Source organism: Carlito syrichta, unplaced genomic scaffold (genome assembly GCF_000164805.1).
Source record: "Carlito syrichta isolate Samal-C Ts95f unplaced genomic scaffold, Tarsius_syrichta-2.0.1 Scaffold246438, whole genome shotgun sequence".
Classification (NCBI taxonomy): Eukaryota; Metazoa; Chordata; class Mammalia; order Primates; family Tarsiidae; genus Carlito; species Carlito syrichta.
In genome coordinates, this window is record NW_007190534.1 from 144,191 (window position 1) to 155,446 (window position 11,256).

Here is an 11,256-nt window from a genome sequence, read left to right on the forward strand (position 1 = left end):
GTTTCTATTATTATCCATTAGTACTATCATTTCAAGAAAACATTAACTGGTTTTCTGTGAAAAACAACCAAATTCCACGGAAGCGAATTCCTTTAAAATACATTAACTTTTGTCAGTTACCTTCAGCTCTAGACATCAAACTTCATTTTAGAGAACAAAGTTCCTGAAAATCTTCACACTCTACACAAAGCAGAGTTCTTCCATCTTTTCTCTCAATTACAACTTTTTTATTTTCTGTACCTTCAACCTAAAAATGAAAACTACTTCACTGGTCATTAAAATTAGTTATTTTATTCTAGAACCTTGTTATCAGAAAAAATTCAGAAGTATCAAATAACAATGACGACTATTCCCAGTAGTATATGTCACCAGCATTAATGAATACAGTGATGTTCCAATCCAACAAGTTAGCCATTATTCTAATTATTTTTGCATGGGAAAACGAATGCTTAGAAATCACATATAATGAATGCCAGAATTAAAAAGTAAACTCAGATCTATCTCACTTCAAACTAGGTTTCTTCACCCTAATCTATGCACTTCACACAGTTCTAGGCAAAATGGTTGTAGGGACATAGAATATAATTCAATTTACTTAGAAAATAGAAACAACTTCCTCATCAATCAACATTTTAAACCTGATACCTGGATAGTTTATTTTTCAAAACTACCTGGGCTCACTTTGTTCTGAGTCTGTCATTGTTTTATAAATAAGCAAAAATATTTGATGGTGATAAGTTACCAATTTAAGATGAAAGGACACGAAATCCTTAATTTAATCAATCCATTTAACATCTCTATAGGGAAAATAATATATTAAAACTTTTGAACTAGACATATACATTGCTTGCATTGGTTCTCAGACCTACTCTAACTTTTTATAAATATCATGAAATGATATGCAATCATAAAAATAATTTAAATATATATCCAGTATAAATAGCAGTACTTATAGATTATGTTCCCATAGACTAACTCTCCACATTTTAAAATAAGTAGGTTGTGGTGATTATTTCCAGAACTCTAGCTCAGATTATAACTCTATTCTGCATTTAGAACATACAGCGTATCTAAGGAATCAGATCTCTGAAGATAAATGAGCCAGAGAGATCGATTCTAACCAACACTACCATTGTCCCTTGGGCCCAAACAAAATACATATTTGAAGCAAATTATTCAGATAGACAAGTGGATGATACTGCTAGACTTTCTCCCCAGATTACTTACAGGTGACATTATTTTGGTGTCTCTTTATAAAGTAGACTTGAGATCCCGATGTGTCAATACTAAAATTGTGTATTTCTCAGAAGTAACAAAACAGGAATATTTAGGGCAGCAAGTTACAGAATCTTACTCCCAGGCACATAATAAAATCAGACTTTTAAAAAACAATCTCGTAGGATGAGAAGTCTGACAAACAGCTGATACTGGATTCGGCAAGTGTGCTCTATGATGTCAGAGCTGCCATGACTTTTCCCTGGTGCCTATAACATAATTATAATCAGAAGTGGACATTTTTCTATCATAATCCCAAACAAAATATTCCTTCCTTTTTTCATCTTTCAGTTTCAATCTAATGTCCCATCCCCAAGTTAGAACGTAATTTGACTCAGATACTTTATGCTTAGTTATTACTTATTATTGAGTTTTGACAAGTGTCTTTCTTCTATTTAAGAAATCTTTCTCTTGCAGGTATATCTAACTTCAGAACCACATTTCCAAAAATCATTATTTGACCTAAGATACATAATACCCCTATGGACTTCATCAAACGAACTCTTACTCAGCTACAAAATCTCTTTTTTTTTTCCAAGTTGGAGTTTCACTCTGTTGCCCAGGCTGGAGTGCAGTGGCACACCCACGGTCACCCCACTGCAGCCTTGAACTGTTGGGCTCAGGCGATCCTTCTGCCTCAGCCTTCTAAGTAACTGGAATTGCAAGCGTGTGCCACCACGTCTGGCAAATTATTATTATTATTTTTATTATAGAGACGAGATCTGTCGAGTTTTCCAGGTTGGTCTCGAACCCCTGGTCTCAGGCTATCCTTTCCTTGGCCTCCCAAAGTACCGGTATTACAGGATTTGAGCCACTGCGCCCAGTCCCACAAAATCTCAAATATAAACTTCTCAAAGAAAACTTTCCTTCCCACTAAACAAAATCAGTTCTATTACAGATGTTTTTGAAACTATGTCCTTTCCCTTCATAGAACTGGCTACTGTTAATATTTATAGACATATTTTGTAATTGTTTAATTTAATTTTTGTTTTTCCTACTGAACTGGAGACTTGAACCGTGCTGGTTTTTGTTCATAATTACATTTGCAATACCGATTACAGTGTTTGGAAGTGTGAAGATACTGGTAAACATTTCTGAATGAATAAATACATAAATTGTGATTAATGAAAAAATCTAATCCACTTTACAGTCACACTTGACAAAGAGACTTATTTCAAGGAATTTGAAAAAAAATTCACAACCAGATGCTTTACAAGCACATTGATTCTTCATAGCATCACAGAGTTCACTGTTTCTTAGAATGGAAGTAGATCTCAAAATGTAGGCAGGAAATTACTATTACTATCCTATTTTTATATTTAAAAAACAGATATATGGTTTAATTTGGTCATTGAATTACTATAAAATAAAAATACAGTAATTATCATTTTTCCTTTGTTCTTTTTTAGGTCTAATTTAAAAGTATTTTTAGGGACATTTTATTTCATTTTCTTATTGTCCTTTTTCAAAGGAGAACAACTACTCTTTATTACAAATCCTGTATATATGTATATCATTGTTGTCATCTTACAGATAATCTAATCACAATATATGAGAAATTGTTATCTTTCTTCTTTTGAAGAACTATTGTATATGCTCTCAAATAATTATTTTCATTTTACCTTTTATGCATACCTCTGTTCTTCAAATATGTGTCCAAAAGCAAAATTAAGACAGATTTTTAAATATGATTCTATATATTTGCAATGTCTGATCAGATTTCATTCAACTGCAATGCTATTTAAATACTGCATATAAACTTTATTATCCTCATCTTACTTTCACTCATCTTTTCTTTTTTCATAATTTTGGCTAAAAATATGCATAGAATTTCCCCCACCATGTATCAATCACTCTTATAATCATTTCAGAGGTAGAAATGGTTAGAGCACAGATCTAGTTGTGGAGAATTTTTCAGTTTCATAGGAGAACCAAATGTGTGAATCCAGCTATAAATGCCAGCAAATAATTTGCATAGTTGAGGTACAGCCATTATAGTACTTACATAAGAAGACTAGATTAAGACTAGATTTATCTCCTCTTATAGAGATAAAGCAGAGTGCAAGTATAATTTGAGTTAATATTTAGAGAAGATCATTTAGAAAGTGATAAAGTTCAAGGAAAACACTTTAGACATAGAAAAATATTCCTGACGTATTTATCTAACATTGATAGGTCATATTTGAAATAAAAATGAAAATTAGAGTGTAGATCATAAGTGCATTTACTTATAAGTATGATTAGTGAGGTATTTTTGGACAAAAGTATAGATATCTCAAAGTCATGACACGTTTCGACATTGTCCTTAAAGGATGGGAAGTTACCATTTACTTCCTAATAAGGTAAATTTATTAATTTCCTGGACCATTGTAACAAATGACCACAAATTTAGTGGCTTAAAACAACATAACTTTACTGTCTTACATTTCTAGAAGTCAGAAATCTAAAATCATGATGTTGGCAGGATTTCAGTCCCTTTGAACATTTGATGGGAAAATCTTTTATTTTGTCTTTCCAGCTTTAAGAGCCCATCGGCATTCCTTAGTTCATGATCCTTCCACCATCTTCAAAGTGCATCACTCCAATCTCTGGTTTTACCTCTACATCTATTTTCCTGTAGTTAAATCTCCTCTGTCTTTCTCTAATAAGGACACTTGTGATTGTATTAGGTTCATCAGGCCTACCTGGTAGAACCTCCCCATCTCAAGATCCTAATTGCAACTTCAAAGTGTTTTAATTTTTGTCATGTAAAGTAAAATATTCACCAGTATGAAGGTTAGTTAATGAATATGCCAGGGGTCACTAATCAGCCTACCAGAGTCTACCGTCTGGCCCACCCAAATTCACATCAACTCCAAATACAAAATGCATTTTTTCCTCATACCTAGCAGCTCAACCAATTACAACATCAACTTAAGGTCCAAAATTTCATCTAAATATTATCATTTCAGGAATTCCAAATCCCATTATCTAACTTACCTAAATTGGCATGGGTAAGTCTGCGTGTGATCCAATCTAGAGGAAAATTCTTCTCCATTTTTGGGCCTGTGAAGCCAGAAAACAAGTTATCTGCTCCTAAAATACAACAGAGGAACAGTCATAAGAGACCAGGTATAGAAATCCCCACTGAAAAAAAGAGAAAATGGAAGGGAGAAAGGAGTGACTAGTTCCAATGAAGTTTGAGATCTAACTGGGCAAACTCTATTAGGGCTCAAGGCCCGGGAATAATCTGTAGCTCTCAGTTTCATCCCCTGAAGTTTTACCCACAAGTTCCTGATGCCCTCAGCTTAATATTCTTGGATCCAAGGCTCTGACAACTGAGTCATTCTTTTTCATAAATGGTAGCTTGTATTTGCAATTAAGCAGTTTTATCAACTTGTTTCTTGCGTACAGAATTTTGGTAATCTGCCTTCCTTGATTTTGTTGTTTGTTTCTTTTCTGTTTTTTTTTCCTGCTGATATCCCCAAGAACACGAAGGGATTCTCATATATGTCCTAGAGATTCCTGCCATTAGGCAAGAGACTTCTCCACAAATTTTTTCCTAGATTTTATTATCTCTACTTTTGAATTCTACTGAGATGACTGAGGAGGTCAATGTATGATATGCCTGATCTCTTCAAACAACCTTATGTGAGATTGACTATCATGACCTTTTTTTTGTTCTTCTCAGTCACTAGAAGAGATTGTTCAAACTCTTGACTTTCTTTGCAGAAGATGTTTCCCTGATAGTAAATTTCCTAATTTCATTGTCTTTTGAAATTTGAATCAGCAGAGGACTTCCCAAATAATCAAGTCCTGATTTTATTTTGCTTAGTGGATCTTCCTCAAAACATCTTTCCTTTCTCATTTTACCATAAGAAGAAACATCTTCCTTGGAAATCATCTCAGCTAAATATCCAAGTTAATTGCTTACAAATTCTGTTTTCCATGTAACTAGTAAACAATTTAGTTAAGATTCCTCCACTTGATAATAAAGATCCCCTTTCCTTCGGTTCTCAGTAACATATTCATTTATTCTGAGCCCTCAGCGGTGCTTTTAACATCCTTATTTCTACCAACTATCTGTTTCTCTAAAACAATATGTTTTTCTTCACCATGCATCTACTTCCTTCTGGGCCTATTGGATAAAGTCTTTACCATTCATTATTCTGCTATCAGTCTGTTCGGAGCAGTCTAGCCTTTTACCATCACATTTTTCAAAATTCTTCTTGATTCCACCCATTGCCACATCCCAAAGCCACTTCCACATTTTTAGATATTTGTTACATCAACACCCGCTTCCAGGTACTAAAATCTATATTAGTTTCCTGTTGCCACTGCAACAAAATATCACAAACTTACTGACTTAAAACAACATAAATTGATTCTCTTAGGCTTATTGGGTTCATAAGTCTAAAATCATGTTATTTGCATTCTTTCTAGGGGTTCAGAAAAAGAAGTCGATTTTTTGCCTTTTCAGCTTCAAGTCATCTCCCCCCATTGGCTCAATGCTTTTACCTTCAAAGGTACCCCAGTCTTTGGTTCTATTATCTTCTTTTTCTGTAATGAACTCTCCCACTGACTGTCTCTCTCTCTCTCTCTCTCTCTCTCTCTCTCTCTCTCTCTCTCTCTCTCTCTCTTTGTTTCCTAGGCTGAAGTGTGGTTCACTACAGGTTCAACCTCCTAAGCCCAAGGGATCCTCCCACCTTAGCCTCCTGAGTAGCTGGAACTACAGGCATGCACCACCATGCCTGGCTAATTTTTTGATTGTTTTTGTAGAGACAAGGTCTCACTACATTGCTTAGGATAGTCTCTAACTCCTGAGCTTAAACAATTCTCCTACCTTGGCCTCTGACACTTGTGAATACACTGAACCCACTGAATAATCTAGAGAAAACTCACCATCTCGAGATTCCTAACATAATCACATCTGAAAAATCCATTTTGTCATGTAAAATAATGTATTCACAGATTCTGGAGATAAGGACATGGACATTTGGAGGGGAGGGAGAAGAGGTTTATTTAGTCTATCATAGTAAAGTATGATCAATATTAATATTGAGAATAACAACTTTGGTTACAAAGTAGAGAGTGATCTGAAATTTAAGGGATATGACAGAGGAACATATTAGGGTGCTATTGTAAATCTCAGGAAAAAAGATTGTGTGTTACTCAACAAATATGCACTTCAATGGGATTCTACATAGGATAAATATAGTCACTATTAGGAAGATATTTTCTGTTAATCTTCATAAAATGTTGTGGTGCTATAAATGTGAGAAATAAAATATGACACAAAGTTTTGGTTTTAGATATTAAGTAAATGGCTACCCTTTATTAGTAACTAGATCTTTGATGCATAATGATATTTTAATTTTTTAACAAAGCTTGTCATTAAAATGAACATGTTAATGTGATTAAAATATGTTATTCAAACAGGCCCAAAACTATGTTTATTAAACACCATCTGAGGACTAAATTCAATCTAGGGGATTTTGTCTGTCAGTTTTTTTTCCTGAGTCAAGTTCTTACTCTGTCACCTAGGCTGCAGTGCAGTGGTATGATTATGGCTCAACACAGCCTCGATTTCCTTGACTCAGGCAATCCTTCAGCCTCAGCCTCCCAAGTAGCTGGAACTACAGATGTGCACCACCATGCCCAGCTAATTTTTTGATTTTGTTTTGTAGAAACAAAGTCTTGTTATGTTGCCTAGGCTCGTGTTGAACTCCTGAGCTAAAGCAATCCTCCCTCCTCAGCCTCCCAGAGTGCTGTGATTATAGGTATGAGCTACCACATCTAGCTAAACTTTCCTTCCTTCCTTCCTTCCTTCCTTCCTTCCTTCCTTCCTTCCTTCCTTCCTTCCTTCCTTCCTTCCTTCCTTTCTTCCTTCCTTCTTTGCTTGAGTTCACTTATGTTGCTGAGATATTAATGCTTTTTTAAATCACTATGTATGTTCTTGTTATTCTTATGTGCATACGAGTATATGTGTATCTGTGCATATAACTGAATATAGTTAGATTTTCAATCTTTTAGGTTCACCAAAATTGCCATGCAGGTTTCATTTAATGTTCTTTTTACTTAATCTTGATGTGTTGTTGATGCTGGATGTTAAGGAGAATAAGCACAGTAGTATCCTGGCTCCAGTGTCCAGGATTGCTCACATACAATGAGAGGCTTGTGAATGCTAATTGTGACTTCTATATCTCATATTCTGAGGGTCAGCAAGAATGAAGATGACAAAATTGCATTTACAGTTCCTGAAGCATGCATACACTTCTTTAGTTACTTCTGGCAACCAACCCTAACACCAGTTATGGATAGTGTCATGTTTGTGAAGACATTATTACTTTTATTTTAGTGTTGTAACTGTTCAATGTGAAATGGGATTGATTAAGGTATTATTAATTGGCTGAATTGGAAAGGAACAGTGAGATATCTTTCATTATTGAAAAAAGTGACGTCATTATTTTTGTGTAAGCATACTCATATTTTTAGATTGTGGTGTCTCTTGTGATGTCTATTTTTATAGTTATTCTCAGCAATATAATAGTCAAGAAAATCTCTTAAAATTATGCATACTATCTTAGTATCGGATTTAGCAAATTTTGAACTTCTTAGACTGCAATAATAGATTTTCAAAGACAAGAGAACAATACTATTCTGTTGCATACATGAAATGTTTTCATGTTAGGTCCACGTTGTTGTTGGAATGTAAAGATGACAGCATTTGAGAATACTTCTAATTTCTCTCTATTTTTTGAAAAATTTTTTCGAAGTACTCTTGTATCCGGACCCACAAAGCAGAGGCTCATTTATTTATTTTTTGTCTTGAGTCAGGATCTCACTCTGTTATCCAGGTTGGAGTTAGTGGAAAAATCATGGTTTACTACAGCCTCAACCTCCTGGGCTCAGGAAATTCTTCCATTTTAGCCACCTGAGTAGCTGGGACTACAGGCATGCACCACCATGCTTGGCTAATTTTTTTTTTTTTTGGTAGAGATAAGATCTCACTACGTTGCCCAGGTTGGTCTTGAACTCCTGGGTTCAAGCAATTCTCTCGTCTGGGTCTCCAAAAGTGCTGTGATTACAGGCATAAGCCATGATGTCCAATCAGCAGAGTCTCATATAAGTACTGCAATAAAAATGTAGGCAGTAGGAGTTAGGCTTCTTTCTTTTCTCTATTCCATATTGTTTGTGGAGTGCTGTCAAAACAACATGAACCCTTTGAGGACCAATTTCACAGGACGTGATGTTCATTAGACTTTTATTATTCTTGAGGGCATTACATATATATATATACTATTTGACCTTACTAGGTGCCTTAAAATGACCAAAAATCCATCACAGAGGGTATTTATTGTGACACGTAAAAGGGATTATTTTATCACTTCTTGCTGTTGGAGGTAGAATGAGAGTTTACAACTATTTAGTTCCTTGTACAGACTGCATAGACAGGGTCATATGTAGCAATGTCCAGCTTCTCTGTTATTTCCTTTAAAAATTCCTCTTAATTTTACCTGTGGAAATTGTTTTCTCTTAGTGATATTCCAGCAAATTCCTTAGGTTGCCAATCCTAAGACCTTGGCTGTGTCTTTGTTCTCTACACTTCATATTAAGCTTACAGGTGGCCTCTTAGCCTCCATTGCACTGTGCTATCATAGGATCTTTGAAGCACAGAATACTTCTTTAATCATATTTATATAACATGAGTATTCATTCTGGGTTCACACAAAAAGATTAAGAATTTAGGATAATTCCAATGAATAATACATACAAATACAAAATATAGAGTCAAGAGCACACGTGGAAAGTAAATAAATATGGTGGTTAGCACAAAGTTATTAGAAAGCTAGATAAACAACAATGTTCAAAATACTTCACTGTTCAGTTGCCTGTTGGCTTAGGTACTAGTTATTGAGTCCTTACAATGAAGAAGAAGCTTTTTCTCCTAAGGTAACAGATGAGTTCCTATACCAACATTTTTGCTTTTTTGCTTTGTTTTCGAAGAAACATTTTAACTCATATAAAAACTACTGTTTTAATGAACTATGTGAATTTAGCTTCCAAAAATGCAAGAGAAAGGCAGACTAAAGCCAAGAGCTATAATTAACCACATGCTAATTTTCTAAAATAAATGTGCAATTCTCACTTCTTTCTCTGAATGGAGTTACTGGGGCTACTATCATTAGACTTCCACTGCAGTTCTATCATTGTAGAAATAATAAGAAACAAACATGCAGATCTGCTTTTCTCTTCATTTTAGGAGTAATTTGGCGATGGTGGAAGCAGTAGAAGTTATTTTTAGATGTCCTCAATTCTTGCATAGTGTTACCTACATACGTTTGTAAATAAGCATGCTATCTGGTCATTTTGAATAGTAGCTCATGATAAAAAATAATAATTTGCACTCGGTTAACATACTTTATCAGAGGATATAATTAATTTTCATTGTAAACTGAGTTATGATGCAGCAAAAATGAATCCATTGCTTCTGTTTTTATAATTTACTATTTTCCCTTAATAGAGAGCATTACATATTTTTGAGCATTTCTTATAATCTAATATTGGTTTCCCTACAGTATACCCTTCCTACATGCTTCTGTTCTTGTCTTTATTTCTGCTTAGTTTATTGCTTTCTTTCATTCTTATGAAACTACTAAGTGTTGTTACAGTGCCCAAACCACATTAGCAAGCCAAGAACTTTCTGCTGTGTAGTTACTCTGTGTGATCCAAAAGTTAATCAAAAGGTACACACCTTTATTTGCCTTCCATTTACTTTATGAATTATGCAAGATAGGTTCTAAGACAGGGCTCATCACAAGAAAAAAAATTATACATGCGTATTTTAAAGTCAACGGAAAACGTCCCAAAATAAACTTACCATTGTTCTGCTCACTCGCTTTTCTCCTCTTCTTAATTGTTTCACATGTTCCATTAAAAGGGAACAACTACCTTTCTCTAGTGTTGCTCAGAGGAGCCAGGATGAGAGATAAATAATTGGATTTGGCACTGGGGATACTTATTAGTGATCTTGAAAAAAGTATCAAAAAGACCTAATGAAAACAAAGCTAGACGGGTGTGACTATAAAATAGAGTGGGAAATCAAAAAGTTGAGAAAATGAAAACATTTAAAAATTCAAGTTATGTTTCCATGAAAGACAGCATAAAAATAGAAACCAAATGATAAAGAATACAGATTGAAATGTTTTTTTTAAGATGATACATATTGCAGTTATTATTATATTGATTGAAGAAAAGTAAAAAGGGAAACATAGATTATACTATTGATAAAGGTGTTAATTAGAGAGGAGTATAATTTAGTGAATATATGGAGGGAGTCAGAAGATATTATTATTATTATTCCTATTATTATTATTTTAGTTTTTGTGTTTTTAGAGATGAGGTGTCACCATGTTGCTCAGGCTTGTCTCAAACCCACGGGCTCAGGCAATCCTCTCACCTTGGCCTCCCAAAGTGCTAGGATTACAGGCTTGAGCCACCATGCCCAGCCTCAGAAGATAGAAGTTGTAAGAGGAAGAAAGATTGTAGACATGTTTGTTCATTAGATTTTCATTATTTCTATTACAGAAAAAATGGGCATTGGCTCATGTCAAAACAGATTATGGGATGGAGAGAAGACTAAGCCTGGCTAATAAAGGTGTTATGTAAATAAAAATTTCACAGGCAGCAGCTCTCAGAAAGAATAGATAGTAAAAATTTCTTTTAGATTTTTAAAGGTGTTGAACTCTCAGTTATTTTTAGATCCAGAAAATGGGAGACCAGGCTGCATCACTGCAGGTTCTCGACAGGTGCAAATTTCCCCTACAAAAGTCAGATTTGTGGAAAGACTTCAGTCTGCCTGCCCTGTGGTAGCCATCTCAAAATATGTCAAAGAAATACATGAAATCGTAAAATAGCTTTATTTCCTTCAATCTCATTAAAAATAGTCAAAATTGCCAAGTCACACAAATTTTTTTTTTTTTTTTTTGAGTTGGAGTCTCA